This window comes from Ambystoma mexicanum, chromosome 13, assembly GCF_040938575.1.
Source record: "Ambystoma mexicanum isolate Mex_15411 chromosome 13, UKY_AmexF1_1, whole genome shotgun sequence".
Classification (NCBI taxonomy): Eukaryota; Metazoa; Chordata; class Amphibia; order Caudata; family Ambystomatidae; genus Ambystoma; species Ambystoma mexicanum.
The window spans coordinates 755,076,307-755,101,136 of record NC_090938.1 but is presented as its reverse complement, the minus strand read 5'-3'; the positions used below and the strand labels follow the sequence as shown (position 1 = coordinate 755,101,136).

The 24,830-nt window shown below is 44.4% G+C and overlaps 1 long non-coding RNA gene across 1 annotated transcript in view; it reads right to left on the bottom strand.

Annotated features, from left to right (window-relative positions):
* Positions 1-2,043, bottom strand: part of LOC138520682 (uncharacterized) — a 110,297-nt gene extending 108,254 nt beyond the window's left edge. The window contains exon 1 of the long non-coding RNA XR_011282857.1: positions 1,944-2,043. This is a non-coding gene — a long non-coding RNA (uncharacterized lncRNA). The remainder of the gene's footprint in view (positions 1-1,943) is intronic.
* Between the last annotated feature and the right edge of the window lie 22,787 nt (positions 2,044-24,830).

Here is a 24,830-nt window from a genome sequence, read left to right as displayed (position 1 = left end):
ACTACAGAAGATAACGCATAATACTCGCCTCTGTGTCTTTAATAGAATCTAAACCCCCACTTACGATAGTTTGGGGGATAAACCATTCTGAAACTCCCAGTAGCAGCAGTGCATGATGGGAGTCACGGTCTTATAGGGCCAGCTTCCAGAGTCTATTGTCGTGTTCCTGCCAAGAGCTGTTGTCAGTGTTGTGTGGGTGGGGCTACTGCTTTGAGGGCATGGTTTTGTGCCAGTGGGCATGCCCACCATTACTCGTGCAATTTTATGCCGAAATAGGTGAGAGGTGAGAAAATCACATTAGACAGTCACCCCCCAAGCCCACAGTGATTAGAGGGGCTCTTGAGAACAGTGATGCTTACCCACTTCCTCTGGGGCTGCCTGCAGTAAATGGGTGACTCCCCAGAGTCTGCCCCAGTCACTTTCATGTCTCATACTCCCAAAAATGGATACTGTATAAAGTCTCCAGCTTCTCTCGATGCTACATCACGGTTATGAGATGCACACACTAACATGCCTCGCAAGGTGCCACCGACCGGCCAGTGTTCATTGCAGAGGCCGGGTACTGTGCCCCTTTTGTTACCATGCCGCAAGACTGGCCTACATTGGTGGGCCAGTCTGGATATACTTTTTACTGCTCCACTCACATCCCCACGCAGAGATAAGGCCGCCTCTCCCTTCACCGAGCACAATCAGAGGCTGATTGTGCATGGTGAATCCCGTCCATACACAATTAGAGGCAGGCTTGGACTCTATCACACGCACATGCATCCCACAACCACACTCATTCACTTACATAGATGCAGATGCATACACACACACAACTCATTGTTCATACTTGCTGTCTGGCCCCAACGCCGTCGTCTTCCAGGGAGGTGCTCCAGTCACCTGCATATGCCCTCAGGGACCAGGAAGCTCTTCAGAGCTTCCTGGTTCCTGGGGGCACGCGCAGCAGCGCAGTAGACCAGAGCATCACCAGAATGCAGCCCAGGGAGAAGTTAATGGGCTGGGAGGTGCAGGAGCATACCCTAGGCACATTTAGGCCTGTATCCTCAATGGGTCATTCAAAACACCCATGGCCTTACATGGCTCATTGAGCATTCGTGCTGGGGAACTTAATTGTCAAAGGGAAACAACATTTCCCTTTGACTGTTGAAGCCAGTCCATGAGTGCTTGGGAGCGCTTTCCCTGGGCTGACTTTGGATCCTCCATAATGGTCAATGGGTGGGTCAGGGCCGCGTCGCCCATTATGGAGGAGCCGCCACTGCTAATTACTTGTGTGCGTTCTCTTGCAAACCCTCCACACCCAGATGCAGTTCAGGAAAGTGCTATAAACCACGCTCATCAAACAGCACCTGGCCCCATAATTACCTTAGATGCCCAAGTGCCTCAATTTATAGATACATTTGCCCTGCATAAATCCCGAATGTAACGCGACATGTCAAGAGCAACAAAGACACATATCACCAAAATGCAGCATATCATACATCACCAGGGGCAAATATTCACAGATCTTTTATTCCAGTATTCACATATTATTGCCCAAAACACATGACTGGTTGAAACATGTCAGGCACAGCGTGGGTCAATAGTGTCACACATTCTCAAGGGCCAACACGCCACACATCACTGGAGCATACATGCTACATCTAGGTGGAGCAAATACCTCAGGCATCAGTTGCACAGACATATTGTGCATCTCTGGCTCTCCAGGTGTCTTGGACTACACCTCCCAGGATCCCTCACTCTGACTTTGCTGGCTAAGGCGATGGAACTTGCAGTCCAAAACATCCGGAGAGCTAAAGATTGCAGACCGTTGCATCATACTTCCCTGGGGCAAACTCCATACACACAGAGAAAGAAATATGCACACATCCCTTGGGTAAACCTATCACACAGCTCTGGGGCACAATCATACATGGGTGGGTCCAAGGGTCTGATCCTACCTGGAGCTCAGCCCAATGAGCTGGTTGTTTTGACCCAGGATATGTTCACCAGCCTCTCTCTGCAGCACAGTCCTCGCTGAATGGAGGTGGGGGAAAGAGGGAAAGGGCCACAGCCATGAGGCCACACCACCATTGGATAATGGCAGAGCTCATCCTACTGTACATGACGTCAGTGCTGAGCCGTGAACCTCAAAAGTGAACTAAAACCAGCAAATAAAACTAACCGGATGGGATCCATCACCCATAGCCGTGACTCGTGGGAGGAAGTGGGGACAGCGCAAATCCCACATCTCCTTTCACCACTGTGGACTTGTTGATGCTTGGAACCACATACACATTGCACAATCTTGTGGGGTAGGGATGTGGTCATTAGGACTGTGCTAATACCACTGAGAAAGCTGTCACGATTTATTGGGTAGTCACTCTCAACTCAGGCAGTCCCCCACCCAGCAAGGTGGTGCACAATAAAGTGGTTTGCAAGTTCAACTTTAGTGAGTCCTCCAACCTATATAGTACCATCCAGCAAATGCCCTCTTTATCACCAATAAGCTAGGGACCAGGCTGGTGTATAGTAAGAATCTATATTTATTTAAGTTTTTACAAAGAATAATAGAACAGTCACCAAAACATCAGCCACCAACGCTGTGGCACTACACAATATCACAATTTCATATTGCTTGCACCAATTGACTGACTTCCAATTGATGCATCCAATTTCTAATGGACTTTCAGATACTACAACACACAGGTCAAATTTAGAGATGGGCAGTTATCACTTTACAGAAGATTTCTTGCAATTGGACCATAGAAAAATATAACTCACACAGTATTTGCTTAGTTTGTTACAAGGCTCTTTTCTCCCAGCAAGCCCCCCCTCCCTGCACTCCCTCCCAGGCATCAGTTATATATGACCCCTTAATTTGAAGGCAAAGTACAGTGAGTGGGAATACAATAAGAAAATAGTTTGGGCTTTTTATTAGAAAGGCAGGATTTGGGAAATAAACACAATGGGAAAATCGTTTTGGCTTTTTATTAGAAAGGCAGGGTTTGGGGAATAAACCCAATGGGAAAATCGTTTGGGCTTTTTATTTGAAAGGTAAGGTTTGTGAATGAACTCTCTGTGAAACATTGTTTTCAACACACAATAAATTGCAAGAAAGGCTTTGTGGGTCCTGGTCGAGAATAAATGGGAATAAATGGGAAATTTTGTTTTGCACCACTCATACAAGGGAAATTTAATGCTTTTGGATTCTTGTTTGAAATTAATGGGAACATTTGTTTAACACACTCCACACTCACTTGAAAGGCAGAGTTTTAGGGTGACTTTATTTTGGGATTAGGGGCATCCCCCTCTGTACAGATGTCAGGGTTTTCAGAAAAAAGTCACCCACGTGCTTATTGTCTATACCAGCTCTAACATACTTGGCATGAACTTTGCTAGTTTTGAACTCTAACAACACTTATCCCGTGATTTTTCTATATGGGAATTAATTAATTTAACTTTTATTAAATGTGCTAAGGGCCTACACAGTTTCACCCCTCCTCCACAATTTAATGGAAAGGATTAAGGCAGGCAATTCCCAACACAATTCAATTTAAATGGATAGGCTGGTTTTCTGTGGGGGAATTTATTTGAGTTATATTTAATAAAATGTGCCAAGGGTCTCCCCAGTTCCACCCCCTTCCTGCTATGTGATATGGAGATTAAGGCTGGAAGACTCCCCCCACACATTTGTTAGCCTTAATCTACTTACCTGGGAGGCCTTGGTTATTGGGTATCCAGGAAAACAGCAGGGCTCCTCTGACGACAGCACATATCTGGTCAAAGGATTCGGCCAAGGACAGTGCAGAGCACTCAGTCCTCCTCCTAGCTCCTCAAATGGCAGGCCCAGCTAGCTTCTAGATGTCCCACTCTCTGTCTCCTATGTAAGGTTTGAGGCCCTTCCAGGTAAACAGCTTTTCTCCTGTCAAGGTTTACCCTGATGGCCTTGGTAGCTCTCCTTGCCTCTTTGCTAGTTGTTCCTTCCAAGAGTCCAGAAGTAGACTGCCTCCAGGAATAGTGTGGAAATGTCCCTTGTATTTGAAAACTGATCTTTTATAGGGCAGGGGCACTCACAGATTATAATAATTCCCACAATATGGATTGGCTAGCTCTCTCCCTCCCACTCCCACCATATAGGCCCACCACCGGCTGATACGACAAGGAGTTGGGAGGTGTGGATGATGGAGGCAGAGGGAGGTGAAAGATTTATCATCCCAAAATGGCCGGTGGGTTTATCTTTTCAGTGTTCCTAAAAATCTCACAACATGGCAGCGACCTTAATTTTTCAGATAACTGTAGGCACATATTACATGGACGCGGTAGCGTCCATGTAGTTATGGTTAAGTTGGTGTTTCCATAGGAAGAACATTTTTTGGGTGGCTTATAACTTCGCTCCCTCTGGTCGAATCCTCACCAAACTTTGCAAAAAAAGTATATGGCCCACTCTAAATTTGCAAAGTTTGGAGAGATTTGGTCCAGGGGGGGCAAAGTTATAGGGGGGGTCCCAAAACTTTTGTTTTTTCCCATAGACATAATGGGAAAAAACTTTGCGCACGCCTACTACCCAAACCATTGGACGGATTTACACCAAATTTGCGGCAGGAGCGGAGGCTTGGTCCCGAAAGCGTGCTTTTGCAAATTTGGTGTAAATCCGTCCAGTAGTTGTTTTTAAAATGACCAAAATGTAAGGCAAAAAAATTAGTGATATCTCCGTTCGCTCTGCGGATGGACTTCCCGATTCGCTTCGCGGACAGTGCCCTGATTGGCCGAGCGGCTTGTTGTCTCTTTGTGTTTTGTCTGTAATAATTATGTATTAAGTGGGTTTTATTATCTACTTATTACATGTTTCACAGTACGCAAAACTCTAATAAGAAAGCAGTTATCATTTCACTATTCAACATGGCAAGATTATGAATATAGCACCTTCATCATGTATGCTGCACATGCTGCACACACTGCCTATGTTTCTGCATGAGTAGCTTAGTATACTAGATAGAACTTCATAATAGAATGCTAGCAATGCACTAATTAGCTCATGATATTTATCCCAATGATCCTTGACAGTTTTTGGTCAGCATTATAAGAATCCCTTGTACAGAGTTTTCATGAAAAGTAAATGCACATGTGATGTCATCAGTGATGTCATCAATGACATTTGTGACGTCATCTTTGATGTCCTGGGTGTTAGTGTTAGCAGTGCACGGTGGCATGAGTTATGGTTGCTTATCTTACCATAACTGCCGAATTTCAGGGGTTTTTCAGTTTTACTTTGAACCATAACGTCCCTTTAACAAAGTTTTTTCACTGAATTTCATAGGTTTTTAGTAGCGCAACCTAACCATAACGTCCCTTTAACAAAGTTTTTTTACTGAATATATATATATTTGAGTTCTATATTTTATGGCGAGTCAAAAAATACTAATCTTATTTCAGCACACACTTCCTGGGAGGAGCTACCGGTTTTTGCTATTTGCTCCTGAGCAGAAATAGTTAAAAGTCTGACACTTCAAGATTCAAACCTTAATTTCCCACTCTATGACCACACCAACTTTCCATTTCTTCTGAATTTTGAGAAGGCCTGAATCATAATTTTCTTCATAACTCAAATTGTATACATTACACAGAATTCATATTTACATGGTACCGACAGGCTTCTTATCACCTTTAATATGAGTCCAGGATGAGCCTGCGGGGACACACAATTCTCTTTTTATTAAGGAAAATGTATTCCTTTGTTAATCAGCCAATGCTTCACATGTTCCCCTCAGTTTCACAATAGCCCCCACTTTTTTAAAGTTTCATTTAACTTCTGTCACATGAACAGGACACCTGCCTGGCTCATATTATTCTCCCCTCCCCTCTTTCACTTCAAAAGACCTTGTCTGGGGCTAATGGACAGTTAATGGGAAGTTTGACCTTACAGTCATTTCTGCTGGCCATGTTACTACAGCCTCCACATTTCTGATCTAATTCTCTGTAATTCTTAGAATTTAACTGAAAACAAACCAGGCCTGCTTTTACTGATGGGCCCAGCCCAAAGGTCTTGAGGTAAAATAGTCAGAGGCACAGACCTTTCAGTTCAGTGGGGAAAACAAGCTACATACATTAATTCTATAATAATAGCATTTTAAATTGAAACGATGTGTTCAACATGACCTTTTGTATGGCATCAGGTCCTGCTGTTTATGACTACAATACAATATTTAAACCGATATAAGTTCACTTTTGGTATTATCCACACATAGGACACAGTTACATAAGGAACCAGTGTTCAATTTTACACAAAATAGAATAGGCCTTTGCCTTTAAAGGTTGTCATTTTATATGATGAAAATAAGTATTTTTATTATGAACAAATGCAAAAGGCTTGGCTTCACTTTGGATTTCTGGATCACAAGTGTGTGCTGTATAGAAGTCAATGTCACATGCTGCTATCTGTCTCTTTAAGTTGAAATTGTAACTTTTCATATTTTAGGAAACAACAGCATCTGCAGCCACGCATAGCTCATTTTGCATGCACCGGGCACATTCCGTAATTTTAAGCTCGCAGGCATATTTTTCTTCACTTGAGCACCCGTCCATTTGAACAAAGTGGAACAAGGCCCAGTTCTTTCATTTCACTAGGCCTTATGTCAGAAATCACTGTTTTGTACTTGGATTTATATTTCAATGGGACTCTACATTAGCCAGCTTTACTTTCACAATAGGGGCCTGGAATGGCCTCTCAGTCTCTGTCACTCTGGGGCTGTATTTGTACCCCACAAGCCCCTCCCCCACTGGGTCTTCGACTCAAGTGACCAGTGGAAAGGAGCAAGGGAGAGGTGGGTTTTTGATTTCTTTTTGCTTGTTAATTCCATTAATTTCCTCGTTTGAGCACATCTGCTCTTTTCCCCATCCTGAGGGTGTGGTGCTCTGGTCTGCACTTCCCTCTTTTTGCATTTTGGGGTATGGTCCTAGAACTCCTCCCTTTTAAGAACCTCCTACCTCTAGGCTGTGAAGGTAAGGAGCTATTGGGTCTGTAGAGAGTAAAAGAAAGGTTAAGTATATTATATAGTACTTCTTTCCCCGGTAAGTAGAAACAGAATTTGAAAAACAAAACAACATCACATAACACATTGAAATGTATTTCCCTTACATGAAATATCTACACACACTATTTTCCAATCCTGATTTTTATACATTCTCTATGAGCATACATTACTTTACTCCCTGTATATATATAATATTCTTCATCTGGGTTTCCATTCTTTCCTTTCATTGTTCAGGTCGTTCCTGAGCTCTACCCTCACTGGGCTCTTCAATCAGTCAAAAAGTCTGTTTGGAGTGACAGCTGTTCAAATGATTAATATGGACCCATTTCTCTTCCGTATATTCTCCTTTAGACATACAGATCTTATAGGCACCTGCGGAAATGTTATCGATGATTTCGAAGGCACCGCACCAAGACGGGAGGACCTTCTGCTCCATGGTCTGGTTCCTTTGGAAATTGTACAGGTAGACCCTGTCTCCTACTTCAAACCCCTTCTTGGCAGTTTTTAAGTCATAGTAGGTTTTCATTTCTTTTGCCGACTTTTCAAAATTGCGCTGAGTATAAGCAAGAGCATGCTGAAGGTGTTTCCTTAAATTCTCAATGTACTCATGGGTCGTGGGCACGTTTATCATGGTCTGCTCTTGAGTTCTGTAGAGCAGATGCTGAGGTAGTACCATTTTTCATCCAGTCATTAGCTCAAATGGAGACATTTGTGTTGCAGAAGATGGTGTGGACCTAATGGCCACAGGACAAGTGGTAATCGGATGTCCCAACTAGGTACAGAGTCCACCACAAACTTGTTGAAGATGCCCACAATTGTTTTATTGTACCTCCCAACTCCTCCGCCCAAGGATTGGGGGTAGGCAATGTGGGGTTATCTTTTTGCCCCTAGCATCTCCCACATCTTGGTCATCACCGCGCTGGTAAGATGACTTCCTTTGTCCAACTCAATCCTCTGGGGGAGTCTGAAACAAGAGAAGATGCGCTTGATCATTAGTGCCAGGATTGGTCACTACCTAATCTGCAGCATGACCCTGGAATGGTCTTTATTGAGTTTGCAGGCTGACCGTAGTTAGGTCAAATTTACAATGCATACACTAATTCAGTTTCAGCAATGCGTGAACTATGTATATGCTATGTCAATTATTTTGCCGCCCTACTTCTATTTACCTGGCTGAAGTACAAACAGATGTATGTGTGGTGTATATATCTTTATATTTTCATGTTTTGTTACCCACGATTGTTTCACAAATTGTGATGATATATGTTTTAAATGCACAACTGTGAACAAACAAATGATAAAAACGCTATGTACAAAAATGAATAGCGACATATGACAAAACCGCCTGTGATAAATGCATGATAGCAATGTATAAATGCATAAGGAAAAGGCAACATCAATACCAGTGACACTTTTGCATTCACCCTACATGAGGATCTTGGAAGGGTTTCTCTAGGACTGACTTATATCAGCCAAACCTCAGTAGAGTTGGTACATACAAAACTAAAAGTATGTTAAGTTGTTAAGTGGAAAGGCTGTTTTTGTTCTATACATTGATCATTAGTGCGGCAGCTGTCTCTGCCTTACAATTCGGGCCGAAAGACATTCTACCAACTTGGTAAACAAGCATGTCACGGTCAACATGCACTTGTTTCCTCGAGAGGAGCGAATCACTGGCACAATGAAATTGACTTACAAATCCAATCACGGCAGTGTTGCTCCCCTTTTTTGTAGAGGATCTCTGTGTGTGAGTGGACTTTTCTGAAACTGAGGACACAAGACACCCCTTCAAGTAGAAGTTGAGGTCCTGACCCATATGCGGCCAGTATGCAACCTCACACAAGATTTCTAATGTTGTATGAAACCCCCTATGACCGGCAGTGGCTGTGTCATGAGTGTGACTTAACATCAGGCTTCGGAATGAGGTAGGTACTACCCACTGGTGACATCAAGATTGGGATCTTCGTACCAACAAACCGTCTTGAATTCAGAACATTTTTGAAAACTTCATCAACACCCGGAGATCCTCTTTTCGGGTATAATCCGATTCTGTCAGAGGAAAATTCACGGGGTCTTCAATATGTTGATAAAACTTCCCAATAATTGATTCCTCTTTTTGTGCAGCAATCAGATCTGTATCTGGGGTTTCTTTACTCCACTGGGCAGTTGAGAGTTCACTATTGGCATGGGTTTGGGACCTGGTGACAGCAGTGACCTGGATTTCCCCCAACAGGGATTCGGTTTCTTTGAAATCCCTGTAAATGGCTCTGGTTTTTGGTAACTGGTCGGCCAAGTCATTCCCAATTTTGTCTGGTGCCTCTATTCTGGAGTGACCTCTGATCTTTTTCCAGTAGATGGTCATCTCATTAGAGATTACCAGATCATCAATTGATTGAATTAATTTGCCATGCTTTAGCAGTTTATTGTTTGCACACAGCATGCCTAGATTTTTCCAATTAATCAGGTGTTCCACGAATCCATTCTGGACATAATCAGAGTCAGTGATTATGACTAGTTCTTGGAGTTGGTGGTGCACATCAGTGAGGATGGCTTGATGTACTGTCATCAACCTGCCAGCTGACTACTTCGGGGTCCTAAATATTTTGTACCCAGCAGATGGTTCGGGGTAATATTCACCCAGGCATTCCCAATGCCAGCCACTAGTTCTTTTTCCCTGAGATTGTCAACATGGTAGCAGCACCCACCCACATAAACTGTGGGTATCCCATGACACATGTCTTCCTCATAGACTTTGTGTGGGGAAGTAAGGTATGCCTCAATATTGTCATTAGATTTTCGTCCTCGAGACAGTTCTCTTGAGCACAGTCATGCAAGTCAGCCAATCCTTGCGCTAGAGGACTCTTCTTGTTTTGGCCATATCTGACCTCCACTGGAAAGCCTTGCCTGGACAGAATCCAGGAAGTAATTCTGGAATTACTTACGTTCCTTGTTCGAATTCGGTCGCTTTGTAAGTATCGCAAGGGTTGGTGAGGACTCTCCACTATGATGTGCTCCCCCTGGATGAATGGGCGCTAATTCTTCAACGCCCACATCGTTACCAGGAATGCCTTTTCACAATTGTTGAATTTTTCCTTCACAGAGGATAAAGTCTTGCTCGCATGCGAGATTACTTTGTTGGCCTTGTCGTGCTTTTGGTCTAATACCGCTGTTAAGCAAGTATCTGAGAACCCCATCTCCAAAAAGAACTCCTTGTTCTTTATGAGTTAAGCCAAGCAAGGTGCTTGGGAAAAGCTTCTCTTTAATTGTTTTACTGCCTCGGATTGTTCCGGACCCCGCTCCCACTTGACTCCAGCCTTTAATAACTGGACCAAGTTTCAAGTGATCTCTGCATAGTGTTCAATGAACTATCTACTATAATTAGTGAGTCCAAGAAGGCTTCTTAATTCTCGCAGAGTAGTGGGGTCTTTCATTTTCAATAATGCTTCTACCTTTTTCGTCTGGGGAATAAGACCCTCAGGGGTGATTTTGTGTCCTTAGAAGTTCAAGCTGGTCTTACACCACTGTGCCTTCTGAAAGGACAGTTTTGCTCTGGTTTTCTGCATCTGGGTCAGAACATAGCATATTTCGGCTATATGTTCCTACCCATTTGAGCTCTTGATTAAGAAATAATCTACAATTGCCAGGTTTCCTCTTTTGTCCAAATCGGGCATGGGCTTATTTGGGAAGATGTTAAATTTATTGCCGGAGTTTAGGTATCCAAAGGGGGTTCAAGTCCATGTGTATTGCTGCCCCCAAAAGGTAAAGGCAAGCTTATATTGGTCTTCCCTACTCACGGGTAATGATGAGTAACCATTGATCAGGTTAATGGCAGTTTACACCTTTGACCCTTGGATCTGGCCCAGTCCCTGACTGATATAGGGAAGGGGCCATCTTGACATGCAGACCCATTTGTTTAACTCCCTTAGGTCTCAGCAAAGTCTCCATTGGCCATTGGGTTTAAGTATCCCCAGTACCGGGTTGTTAAAGGTACAGTGGATAAGACTATTTATCCCACAGGATTCTACATTTTTAATAATCTTCCTGAGTGACTGCATGGACACGAAAGGTGACCGGTATTGCTTCACAAATACTGGAGCCATCTCGGGATCCGTGGGTATGGTGGTTACATGTATCATATGAATCTACTGAAAAGATATCCTGAAAATCTAGAAACACCTTTTTCAGCTTCTGTTTTTGCTCCTCGGTATCACAGGCATCAGCGAGATTGGTTCTTTCTTTGACCATCTGCTTAAATCATGCAAAGACCTTGGGCTTGGCAATTTCGGCGGTATGCTCCAGTTGGGTGGAGAGATCTCTTTTCATGGTGTTGGCCTGGATGCAAGGTTCCAAGGATGGGAGGTAGTCACTGTTGACTAGGATACCACCTCATCCTTCCTGATGTCACAGGTCACCTCTTCCACACCATAAGGGCAGGAACAGTACATCAAGAAATTCCCCCCTTGTCTGGTGAAAATCTTTTCAGGAGGGATACCATCGTTAATATTGAAGCAGTCATTTCAAATTGGTCCAATGATCTCATTATCTAAATCGATAGAATAATGTTGCCCATCAACCGGCATTGCAATAAAGGTGTCTGCGCCCAAAGTGATACTTCGAGGGTCACTGTTATCTACCAATATTCGAATGGTGTCATGTTCTAGGTTAACTAGATTAAATAGGGGTCTTTTGGGAACCATATTTCCTTGGCAGAGATCTCTCCATCCCTGAAAGGGAAGCTTTTCTACCCTGAATCCTCCAGGGATTCTTCTCCTTCGAAAGGGATAATGCAGACTTCCTCCTCAAAGTGGCAAAATGGTTTGTCTTTGGCTTTAAATATCTACGCCTTAACCTGTGCTCTTTAGGTTCCAACTTTTCGGGGTAGAGGATTCATGTTCAGGCTCAGAGGTTTCCAGGGGTTCTGTTCCAGTGGCAAAGGAAGCTTCCTCTAGTGCTTCGCATCTTGCTTCCACCTGGGCCCCCTCCTCTAGAACCTGTTGGTTGTCAGAAGTTTCTTCCGGTCTTTGCTCCGGTCCACCAGAGTGTTGAATTGTTCTGGGCAGCAGTTTCCAGTTGAGGTTTCTGCTGAGCCCTCAACATGCAACCCAGGTTGTGTGTTAATTGTTGGATTTGTCGCTCCAGTTGTGACATTTATTCTGGTTGTTAGGGAAGTCTGGATTCGTACCTTTGCTGCTCCCGGAAAGGGTAGCTGTTCTTCTCCTGGAGTAGCTTGGGTATTGGGAGTTTCCCTGATAACATTCCATCCTAGGTTTCCCTTCTCCCAGATTTGGGAATCTATGGACCTGAAAGTGGGGAGAGAGAGGAGGATTATTCTGGAAATTCGGGTTTGAAGGGTATCTGGGAAAGAAGCTTAGGTTGGGGGGTGGAGTATTACTTCCCTCCTGAAGTTTTGAGCGAAGATTCCTGTGGCGGTGCTTACCAGGTCGGGCCCCCGTTTCTGTGCTGGGGGAGTGTAGACATACCCCAGGATTGATCTGTTACCCTTGTATCTTGGACTGATGTAGGTGGCCGGGTCAGATGGTGCATTGGTCTGGTACCCTGCCTGTCTACCACCTGATTGGGTCGGAACTAAGGGTCCCCTCTTCCTCTTGTTCTGCTGATTGGTGGGAAGAGTATTTTAGGCCCCCCCCCCATATTCAAATCCAATGGGGGAATATTTTTCACCTCTGCTACCTTTGCATCAGCAGGTGTGTTTGATGGTTTGGGGTTTGTTTGGTTATTCTTATTTTCAGACAGCTTTTGGACCTCATAGATCCTGGTGGCCTGTTCAGTCAGCCAATCCAGGGTCCTACTCTCATGGAAATCCCTTACTAGTTGGGTCATTATGTATTTTGGGAGTGCATGAAAATGTGTTGAACTCCCTAGGCACTTGGTCTTCCCCACACTGCAGGTTTTATGTCGCCTGTGGGTTTCTATCAATTGAGAAGTGTTTAAGAATGGCTGCCTTATAGGTGGACCATTTCTGGTGATCTTGTTCCTCCAGCCCTGCACAGAAGCTGGAGTATTCAGGTGTTCACTTAGCAAATTCCATGTAATTTCTATCATTTTTAATACCAAACAATGTCATCATCTGGTCATAAAGCTCTAGATGCCCCCATACCAAATATTTGGCATTCTTATGGTAGGGAGTCATGAAGCTCTTTATGGCCTTTATCTGCTGAATTCAGTCTTTCACAAGACCTTTCTTCTGTTTGGCAGACTTCCTTTTCTGCTGTACCTGAGTCCATTCATTCTCTGACTCAGAGCTGCTACATTTGGTGGCCCATTCCCGGTCCTCTAGGTGCTCCCTACCTCTACGAGACTGGGAATTCCTCCCAGAATTATGGGGTCAGGACTCTTCTCTACTGTGGTGCTGTGGGCTCTCAGGGTAATTTCCCTTGTACTCCCCTATTTGCACCGGAAAGTACTCATCCTCCTCATCCCTCCTCCCAGGGATGGTGGGGAATTCCCCCACCTCCCTGATTGTGTGGAAGTTTTTAAGATGCTGTCTTGAGGCCTAAAGTCTGGTTCTTCTCTTTCTGTAAAGCGGACCGGGTGGTCCATTTGTAACTTCATTTTTAGCCAGTCCAACTCCCTGATCTTTTTATCATAGGAGCCCTCCCGGCAAGGGTATTTTAAAATTCCCAGAGCCCACTGGTCCGGCCACCATCCGTTCTACTGGTAACCCTGAACCCTCATTGATGTCAGATAAGGACTGGCCTTCTGGATCTGTTGGACTAGTCCTGGGTGAGTCCAGCTGCCTCATGTTTCCCTGGTCTTGAGGAGCGGAATGCATGAAGTCAGCTGCTCTCTGTACATATGAGTTGGTGACTTGGCTTGAGGTCCCTGGTAGTGAGGTCATCACTCTGTGATCGCAGGGTGCTTTTCCATACCCTGAATGGCCAGGGTGTCTCAAAGCCTGTTTATATTTGGCTATTTCACTTTCCAACCCCTGACATTTGTATTTCTTAGTCCCTATCTCTTGGTGGTATGCAGAGGTCTGAGGTTTCAATTCTGACACCAGTGCTTGAGTGGCTTCTAGCACTTTACCTGTTCAGATCATGGTGCATCTGCTCAAACTCACCTTGAGAGTCAACACCTTTGATAATTAACTGGCTGTTTTCGGCTTTCAAGTGCTTTACCTGTGAATGAAATGCAAAAATGTTCTCTAAGCAGGCTGTATTATGAACAAACTGCTCACTTAATTTCGGTTGACTTGTGCTCAGCTTTTCAATACATTCTTTATTCCCCCCTTGCACTGCAGAAAATGGAGTCTCTCGCTCTATATTTTCTTGCTGCTGTGTTTTCAACTCATCTTTTAGCTGATCAATAAAATGTTCTCATTGTGACTCAAAATTTTGGCTCTGTTGCGCTTTCCCTTCTAATTGTTTGAGCTCTTTCTGGGCTTGATTCAAAAGCTCAGCCTGGTTTTGCACAGAGGCATCACTATTCTGGTGTCTTTCGCCCATGATCATCATAGGGAAATACATGTATGCTGTGAGCTGAGCCATTTTAATTTGCTCATCTTTGCTGGTTTGTGTAAAGGAAAAGTCTGTCAGGGCCTGATGTAACAGACCATTATCGTGTCAAATGTCAACATTTTCAGAGGTAACCTCCTGCATCATTCTGGCTTGCCACATTTCATGTTCTTGTTCTACCCATTCACTTTTAATAAATAATCTGGATAGGAGGTGCTTCCTGGCCAAATTCATTTCTATGGTGCCCATTTTGGAAATGTGTTCGACAACTTCCCCACGCAAGGGTGAAAATCTCAACCCTGTTATTGCTTAGTTTCCACTCACAATGACAACTTAAAACTAACACTGTTTTATCTATACACCGCCCTGGAACCCAGGGTACAGGTCTGAATGGTACCACAACACAACTTTCTATCCACTGGAATGCAATTACATCCAAATGAATAGTATGCTGCTACTGCAACTGTCAAAAGTGAAACCTCTCAACCAATTCCCGGCCACAAGTCCCCAGTGTGTCACGCTTTATTGGGCAGTCACTCTTAACTTAGGGAGTCCTCCCCCAGCAAGGTGGCACGCAACAAAGCGCTTTGCAGATTCAACTTTAGTGAGACCTCCAACCTATACAGTACCATTTAGCAAATACCCTCTTTACCACCAATAAACTAGGAACCAGGCCGGTGGATAGTATGAATCTATCTTTATTTAGGTTTTTACAAAGAATAATCAACCAGTCACCAAAACATCAGCCACCAACGCCATGGCACTACACAATATCACAATTTCAAATTGCTTGCATCAATTGACTGATGTATATTTCAAATGGACTTTCAAAATACAACACCACACAGGTAAAATGTAGAGATGGACAGTCATCACTTTACATTAGATTTCTTGCAATTGAACCCATATAAAAATATAACTCACACAGTGATTGCTTAGTTTGTTACCAGGCTCTTTTCTCCCAGCAATCCCTCCCCCCACCCCTGGCATCAGTTATATATGACCCCTTAATTTGAAGGCAAGGTACAGGGAGTAGGAATGCGGTGGGAACATCATTTTGGCTTTTTATTAGAAAGACAGGGTTTGGGAAATAAACACAATGGGAAAATCGTTTTGGCTTTTTATTAGAAAGACAGGGTTTGGGAAATAAATCCAATGGGAAAATTGTTTTGGCTTTTTTTTTTAGTAAGGTAAGGTTTGGGAATGAACGCTCTGTGAAAAATCATTTTTCAACACACAATTAAGTGATAGCAAGGCTTTGGGGATTCTGGTTCAAGAATAAATGGGAATAAATGGAAATTTCATTTTGCAACACTCATACACTGGAAAAGTAATGCTTTGGGATTCTTGTTTGAAATTAATGGGAACATGTGTTTTTAACACACTCTACATTCACTTGAAAGGCAGAGTTCTAGGGTTACTTCTTTTTGGGATTAAGGACAACCCATTCTGTACAGAAGTCAGGGGTTTCAGAAAATACCCAAGTACTTATTTTCTTTGTGCACTCCAACACACTGGGCATGAACTTAGTTCATTTTCAAAAATCTAACAACACTCATCCCGTGATTTTTCTGTATGGAATTTACCTTTTTATAAATGTGCTAAGGGTCTACACAGTTTCACCCCCTCCCCCACAATTTAAGGAAAGCATTAAGACAGGAAATTACCAACAAAACTGAATTTAAATGGATAGGTTGGTTTTCTGTGGGGAATTAATTTGAGCTATATTTAATAAAACATGCCAAGGATCTCTGCAGTTCCACTGTCATGCCTGTGCCGCTGGCGCACACATTGGCAACCATCATGGACTATTTGGAACTCATTTATCTTCATAATACTTTTTGAAGAATCCCTATTCACACTTTGGTCCTTAATTTCCATTTGCACGACTTTGGTACTTTCTTATTTAATTCAGCTAACTACATGTACCATAATGCATCTTGCTACAGTTATAAATTCCTGGCTATTCCCATTCATCAGTATTAGAACCACAATCCCCAGAAGCCCTAGCGATCAGTGCTGCTTTCGCCTTCTCAGGACCAGAGAGGGAGGAGGCAGATTACCTTCAGGTGTGCTGCTCCAGATGGTGCCAATTAGCCTGCCTAAGTACAGGGCATGGTTGTATTTAAGCAGCTGCCTGCAGGAGCTCAGTCTCTTGCATCAAGAGTCCTTCCAGCCCCTTTTTGCCTTGAGCCACGATTTGTTTGCTGTTCCTGTTGCTGTATTATCCTGCTTCTGATCCAGTGCCCTTTGCCGGCTCCTCTAGGCTCCCTGCCTTGCAGCCTGCTACACTCCTCTGCCTGCAGCCCTGCTTCTCTGGGCTCCCTGCCCTGCGCCCTGCAGCCTGCTACACTCCACTGCCTACAGCCCTGCTCCTCTGGGCTCCCTGCCTTGCAGCATGCTACACTCCACTGCCTTCAGCCCTGGTCCTCTGGGCTTCCTGCCTCGCTGCCCTGCTCCTCTGGGCTCGCTCCTTGCTACCCTGCTCCTCTGGGCTCTCTTTCTGCAGCCTACTACAGCTCTCTGTCCAGCTCCTCTGGACTCCCTGCCTTGCAGCCTACTACAGTCCTCTGCAGTCCACAACAGTTTGCCTGCACTTTGTGCCATCCGTTACTGCAGCCCTGCTTCCTTGTTTACAGCCCCCCTGTTTCCTGGCTACTGCTCCCTTGCTCTCTTCCTTGTTTGCAGCCCCCTGTTCTTGATCCCTGGCCTTCTCTTCCTTGAGTCTTCTGTCCTCCCCTTAGGTTACCCTTTTCCGTGTACAGTTTCCGGTCACCATTCCCTACAGTTAGTTACTAGGTTCTGCCCTTCCTTTCTTCCGGATCATGTTCTTAACCTTGTTCTCTTTGACTTCCTTTTCCCTGGATATTTCTGTTCTTGTCTTCACTTGTGTCTTATGTAAATCCTTTGTACAGAGCTTCACTGTTGGTTTCCGGCAGGCAACCTCTGCCCCTTCCCTTGTCACGTTTTCAGTGTTGTACTTCGTGTCATTGTTTGGTTCCTGCTGGAACCGTACAGGCTTCAGTCTTGTGAAGTACTGTTACCTTGTTCGTGCCTTAGGGTTCAGGTACAGACACCCACTGCTGTTGTTCCCAGCCATGAGCATACATGTAAGAGCAATCTGTGCAGAAGGCTGGAGTTTCCAAAGGTCTGTGGAACACTCTTTCCCATTTCTGCATACACCCCAAGAGGGAATCCAGTTTGTTTGTACCTTTGTAATCCCTGCCCCTTTTTGTTCATAGCTACTGTTGCCTATTCTTCTTTCTTGTTGAGCTTCCTGCTGTGTGTGTTCATCTGTCACCTTACATCAGCACAGCCACCCAAACCCTTCCCGGGTGCCCTGTGCCACTCTTGACAGAGTGCCATTCCTGACATCCACCCCCCCTACCTGCTATGCAAGATGGAGATTAAGGCTGGCAGCTTCACCCCCACACACTTTTGTTGGCATTTGGATTAATCTATTTACAAGGGAGGTCTTGGTTATGGGGTATCCAGGGAAACAGCAGGGCTCCTCTGAGGACTGCACAGTTCTGGTCAAAGATAGTCCCCACCACCCAGTCCCCAACTAGTTCCTCAAATGGCAGGACCAGCTAGCTTCTACTTTTCACAGTGCCTGACTCCCATGCAAGGATTGAGGCTCTTACAGGTAAACAGCTTTTCTCCTGGCAAGGTTTACCCTGATTACCTTGGTTGCTCTCTTTGCCTCTATGCTAGGTGTTCCTCGCAAGAGTCCAGCAGTAGACTACCTCTAGGAATAGAGTGCAAATGTCCCTCTCAGATTGAAAACGGATATTTTATAGGGCAGGTGAAACTCACAGACAATAATATTTCCCATGATACGGATTGGGTAGCTCTCTCCTCCCCCTCCCACCATATAAGCGCACCACCTGCTGATAGGACAAGGAGTTGGGAGGTGTGGATGATTGAGGGGAAAGAATCATCATCACAAAATGACAGGTGGGTTTACCTTTTCAGTGTTCTTAAAAAGCTCACAACATGGCAGCTATCTTAATTTTTCAGATAACTGTAGGCACATATATGTATTTGATTTCTATATTTAATGGCGAGTCAGAAAATACTAATCTTATTTCGGCACACCCTTCCTGAGAGGAACTATTGTTTTTCTGATTTGTTCCTGAGTCAAAATAGTTAAAAATCAGACACTTCAACATTCAAACATGAATTTTGCACTGTACCACCTCACCAACTTTCCATTTCCTTGGAATTATGAGAAGGCCGGAATCATAAATATTGTCATAGCTCAAATTGTATACATCACACAGAATTTATATTTACATGGTACTGGTGGGCTTCTTATCCCCTTTAATAAGATTCTGGGATGAGCTCGCTGGGACACACAATTCTCTTTTTTATTAATGAGCGAGTATTCCTATGTTAATCAGCCAATGCTTCACATGTGCCCCTCAGTTTCACAATAGCCCCCACCTTTTTTTTAAAGTTTCATTTCACTTCTGTTACATGACCAGGACATCTGCCAGGCTCATATTATTCTACCCTCATCTCCTTGGCTTCAAAGGACTCTTTTTGTGGCTAATGGAAAGTTAATGGGGAGGTTTGACCTTAAGATCATTTCTGCTGGCTGTGTTATCTACAGCCTCCACAATTCTGATCTAATTTGCTGTAATTCTTAGAATTTAACTGACAACCAGGCCTGCTTTTCCTGGTGGGCGCAGTCCAGAGGTCTTGAAGTCAAAGTTCCATAGGCATACACCTTTCAGTTCAGTGGGGAAAACAAGCTACATACATAATTCTAACAGAATAGCATTTTAAATTGAAAAGATGGGTTCAACATGACCTTTTGTATCGCTTCTGGTCCTGCTGTTTATAACTACAAAACAATATTTAAACAGATATGTGTTTACTTTTGGTATTATCCACACATAGGCCACAGTTGCATAAGGAACCAGTGTTCAATTTTACACAAAAAGGAATAGGCCTTTCCCTTTAAAGGTTGTCATTTTATATGGTGAAAATAAGTCTTTTTATTATGAACAAATGCAAAAGGATTGGCTTCACTTCGGATTTCTGAATCACCGTCTTGTGCTGTATAGAAGTCAATGTCACATGTCTTATTTTTCCATGCACCAGGAACATTCAGTAATTTTAAGGTCTCAGGCATATTTTTCTTCACTTGAACTCCTGTCCATTTTAACACAGTCGAAGGAGGCCCATTTCATTAATTTCACTAGGCCTTATGTCGGAAATCACTGTTTTGTACTGGCTTTTATATTTCAATGGGACTCCACATTAGCCAGCTTCAGTCTTACAAAATGGGCCTAGCATGGCCTCTCGCTCTGTCTCTCTGGGGCTGTATTTGCACCCCACAAAGCCAACGCCCGATCTTTAGCTATGGAAGAAGTATTGACCATAAATGTATATGAAGCCGCAATCTGAATGGTCTCTTGCAAGGTAAATTATGGGTGTTACAGCCAAACTGAATGGCAAACTCGTATCCTCCTTGGAATTATTAAAGGCTGAGTGGGCCCTGCAGGATACAGCTCACACTCCACCCACTGATTTTACTTACCAGGTCTGTATTGGCTGTGCATTCTGGCTGTCATAAGTGCCACCTCCAGGGTCACTGTGGTGTGGAGTGTTGAGGAACATTGGTTATAGAGTGTATGTTTGGACTATATTACCATTGGGTGCCCCCCCCCAAGGTTGGTGTCAACAGCAGTGAAGTACGCCGTGCAAATTAAAATCCTTCTAGAAAACCAGTGGCACTGAAGAAGCCACCCGATGTTGACATGTTTGATCACAGATGCCCTGGATGGTATTGCGTTACTTCATCAACAGGTGCTTTTTGAAGTCATTTTAACAAAAAAAATGACTTTTAAAAAACGAATTGAAATATATGAGGGTGGGGGTTAAGGGGTTAAAATGGGGAGCAGGGGGTTTGGGTAGGGAGACAAGTATTAGGAAGTGGGGCTCGGTGGGTGGGGCACACAAAATTAAAACAAAAAATGATGAGTTATTTGGAGGCAATTTCTTCGAAAGCAATTACTTCAAAAAAACTGTTGTCGATGTAGGGACATAGAAACATGAAAGACATTTAATAGGAAATTAAAATAGCACGCCATAATGTAGCATTTGATTAGCCTTGTCAAGTAGCACTTTGAAATGTCACATTGTATACTTAATAAATGTATCAGTGATGCAAAGTAAGGCGCCACACCAACAGAAAAGTCAAGCATGGGGCTGAAGGAGAGGAGGACAGAGGATGCAGCATGCAACAAGAATGGAGCTCACAAAACTCTATCTCATCCACTGCAGCATCTGTCCACACAATACAGGGGGTGGCATTGCCATCAATACACTCACCCCCAACCCACAATCCCAAAATCCACACTGACTGGACTGCCTTCACTACTAGCAACCACAGCTCTGCACGAAGCAATATCTACAGTGACAACTTCAATCCTGGTAGTTGCTATCCAGACAGCAACCCCATACTAAAGGGTGTCCTCACTCCACTCACTCCTATGAAATCACACAACTCATTGCCTACTCTACACAAACAGCTGGCAAATCCCTTCACCTTCTGATTTCATGCAAAAATCATATCCCTGTATGAAATCAAATCTAGGTGTCGTGGTCTGACCACTTTCTGATGCCCTTAACCTCACTCTGCCACACAACATACACCCACAGGTCTCACATACTTCCCACCCTGTTCAGATAAACGATGCAAATTACAGACACAGCGTAGCACCAAGTATGCCACCCCCTCCTCCCAACATTGCTTGATTTTCTTCAACAATTACAAGACCATCATCACACAGGCACCTGACAAAATACCCACCCACATCACAAAAACCTTGCAACCATCTCCATAAACTATGGTTCAACAGTTCCCTCCTAGCTGCCAAGAGGGAAGCCAGACCCATGGAAGGAGCTTGGCCAAAGAAACCATTCCCCACCACTAGAACGCCCATAAACACTGCTGCAACATATACAAGACATCAATACGCAAAGCCACCCACTACCTCCATGAACTCCAATCTGCAGCCAAGAGTACACAGAAACTTTTCAGCATCAGAAAATCACTCTCCAAATCACCACCCACGCCTTCCACACCCTCATCCACTCCAGTATGCAGCTCACTGATGGGCAGCTTCAATGCTAAAGTGCACCACATCAGACATGCCCAGAACCTGTCACTCCACCAGCACCACCTGGATGGACACCACCTTCCTCAAAACCAACCCTTCCAAAACAGAATACCGCCTCCTCTGCTCCACCAGACACAAAACTGATCTCATCCCTTGGACTGAAGAACTCACCTCAGACAACCCACACATATGTACCTATCTCCACACCTGTCAAATCTCTAGGCTTCACCACCGACCCCCCCATTCATTCACATGCCACAAAGCTGCTGTCACAAAAACATGCAACCAACAACAATACCTCTGCGAGATAAGACACATCCATCCCCCCAGCGACTGCCGCACTGCAGTCCAAGAACTGTCCTCTTCAAGCTGGACTACGTTAATGCTTTTCTCACTGGACTCCCCAACAGCAGCACCCTTGCCCCCCTCATGCTATACAAAATGCTGCAGCGAGGCTCATCCTCCATCTACCCAAACACTCACCCATCAGTCCAGCTCTCGCCCAGCTCCACTGGCTCACTGTACCCCAGCGAAGTGCCAGCAAAGGACTTTGCATTGGTTTTAAATCCATTCACCGAAATACCCCATTTTACCTTAGCGACAAACTAAAAGCTATCACTCACATGAACACTAGCAAGTCAGCCAGGACTGTCTGCACATTCCACTCTCCAAATACACATGCACACAAAAACAAGAACTGTCTTAATGGGGACCCAGTACATGGAATACCCTTCCTCTTCACATCCACACTGCCCCCTCCATCACCATTTTCCAAAAAAGCCTCCCTACTGAAAGGCTATGGAAAGAGGAGATGGACACACAGATGGAATGCTTTTGGGAAAAGACCTTTATTTTAAATCAAAAGAAAGAAGGAAACCTAAGTAGCCCTAACTCTAAGAAGAGGGGGTTTCCCCGCCTCAACAAAAAACTAAGGAGCTGTCAGGATGTCCGTAACTAAAAAGTCCACCGTCCGTGTTTCAAATCCTACTGCTATCCCTTACACTTATAAATTAACTAAAAATCCCTTTTTCAGAACAGACACAGGTCACAAGTAGGGGGAATGTCTCTCTCCCCCATGCCTTTTTCAGGCTTGTATTTACAATTACACGTAGTAGGGGAATGTCTCCCTTTCCCTATCCTTTCTGGTGCCCCTGGTGAGCCCCTCCAGTAACCAACTTATACATATCTGGTATCCGACCTTACCGGGTACTGCAACGAAGAAGAAGGCTTATTGGAGGACCTTGTCCTCATGCATGCTTGGGTGTGCTTGACTGGTTCTTCACAGTATCCCTAGTACACTACCCTGCCAGGAATACTGTCTCTGTGTGTATACTTGACTGGTTCTACACAGTATCCCTGGTACACTGCCCTGCCAGGAATACTGTCGTTATGTGTATACTTGACTGGCTCTTCACAGTATCTCTGGTACACTGCCCTGCCAGGAATACTGTCTCTGTGTGTATACTTGACTGGTTCTTCACAGTATCCCTGGTAAACTGCCCTGCCAGGAAAACTGTCTCTGAGTGTATACTGGACTGGTTCGTCACAGTATCCCTGGTACACTGCCTTTCCCGGAATACTGTCTCTGTGTGTATACTTGACTGGTTCTTCACAGTATGCCTGGTACACTGCCCTGCCGGGAATACTGTCTCTCCTCCAGAGGGTCCTTGACCCTGTCATTATGCTTTCCTATAATTGGGTCACAGACCCATTCACATTGGTTTCTCTTTTTTCCGGGTCCTCGACCCCTTCATATTGGCTTCTCGGGTCCCAGACCACTGTTTCTGTGTTTCTCTTTCTCAGGTCCCAGTCCCCTTTGTATTGGCTTCTCACGTCTTATACCTCTGTTTCTGTGTTTCTCTCTCTTGGGTTGCAGAACCCTTTTCATTGGATTTTCGCGTCCCAGACCCTGGTTTCTGTGTTTCCCTCTCTTGGACCCCAGTGTCACACCTTGAAAAGGATACAGATATAACACCCACTTTGGGTGTTTCTTCACTCTAAGAAGTCTTGAACGTGATGTTAATAAGACTTTCCCCCCAAGAGCGCAGCCTGCAGGAATATAATATACCTGACAGGCCAGGGGCTTGAGTGAAAAGGCAGGAGCAGCAACAACAGAGCTAGAGGAACAAAGAACAATACAGCAGTTCAGAAAAGCAGCCAGCAATTCCGAAATACAGCAATCACCACCCACAATTACCCACTCTTACCTGCTCTAACCGACAGCAGTGACACAGCTCTTTTTCCTGACTCTGGCACGGATCGGGGCCTCTGACATCTGCAGACTGACCCCCCCAGCCGCAATTCCAGTAGCTGCTATTTACTCAGACCACAGCCATGGCGCTTATCAACGTCGATATGGACGACGCCTTACTCATTCACCAAGTCTGAACTCGACCCCCAAGTTCTGAAGACAGTTCGGTATCCTCAGGGCATCCTCAGGGCAGCGCTGCTCCATTTCCACTTCCTCATGTCATCTATTCACCGAACCAGAAACACAAACTCAAGTGTCGACATCGTTAATGTGTTATGATAGTTAACAACACATAAAATAGACTGTCACTACTGTATACTAATCCACTATAATGCAGATTTATTGTATGCATATATGTCACACAATGGCACAAAAAAACTCAAAAACGTCTTCCTGTTAAATAAATTCATATTGTTTTGTTCCTCCACTGTGATTTTTTGTTCTGAGCTAGCAGCAATCTAGCTCTTTTGCAAGGCGTAGTGACCTCCTGTCAAGCTATTGGGTTGGGAAGCCTTCGACTCAACCCCCTCGTATCTCTGCACTTCTTAACCCTCTCGAGTCAGGCCCCCTAAAAAAGAAGGTTCGCCCATCCTTTTTTCTTCTGTTAAGAAGAAGGCCAGTAACCTACTTGGAGTCGGAGGGGTGGTGATGAAAGTGAAGAGTGAAAAGGAAGTCCCAATTCTAGGAAGTCTGTGCAATCCCACCTAACCCGAACGGCACAAGGGTGCAACTAATGAGCAGTCCAAAAACAGTCCCAAAGAAATCAGTAAAGCATCCCAAAGTGCAAATAAACAATCCAAATAGTGACTGTGTAATCAGGAGAGCGTCTAAGAGGTCACTTCAGTATGCAGAGCAGTGTTTCTTGTGAGGAACAGGATAGCATCTTTAGTAGATCCAGTAGATTAAGGGTTCTATGAGTTAGTGAGGGGTAAGGGTTCCGGGAAGTGAATGGAGA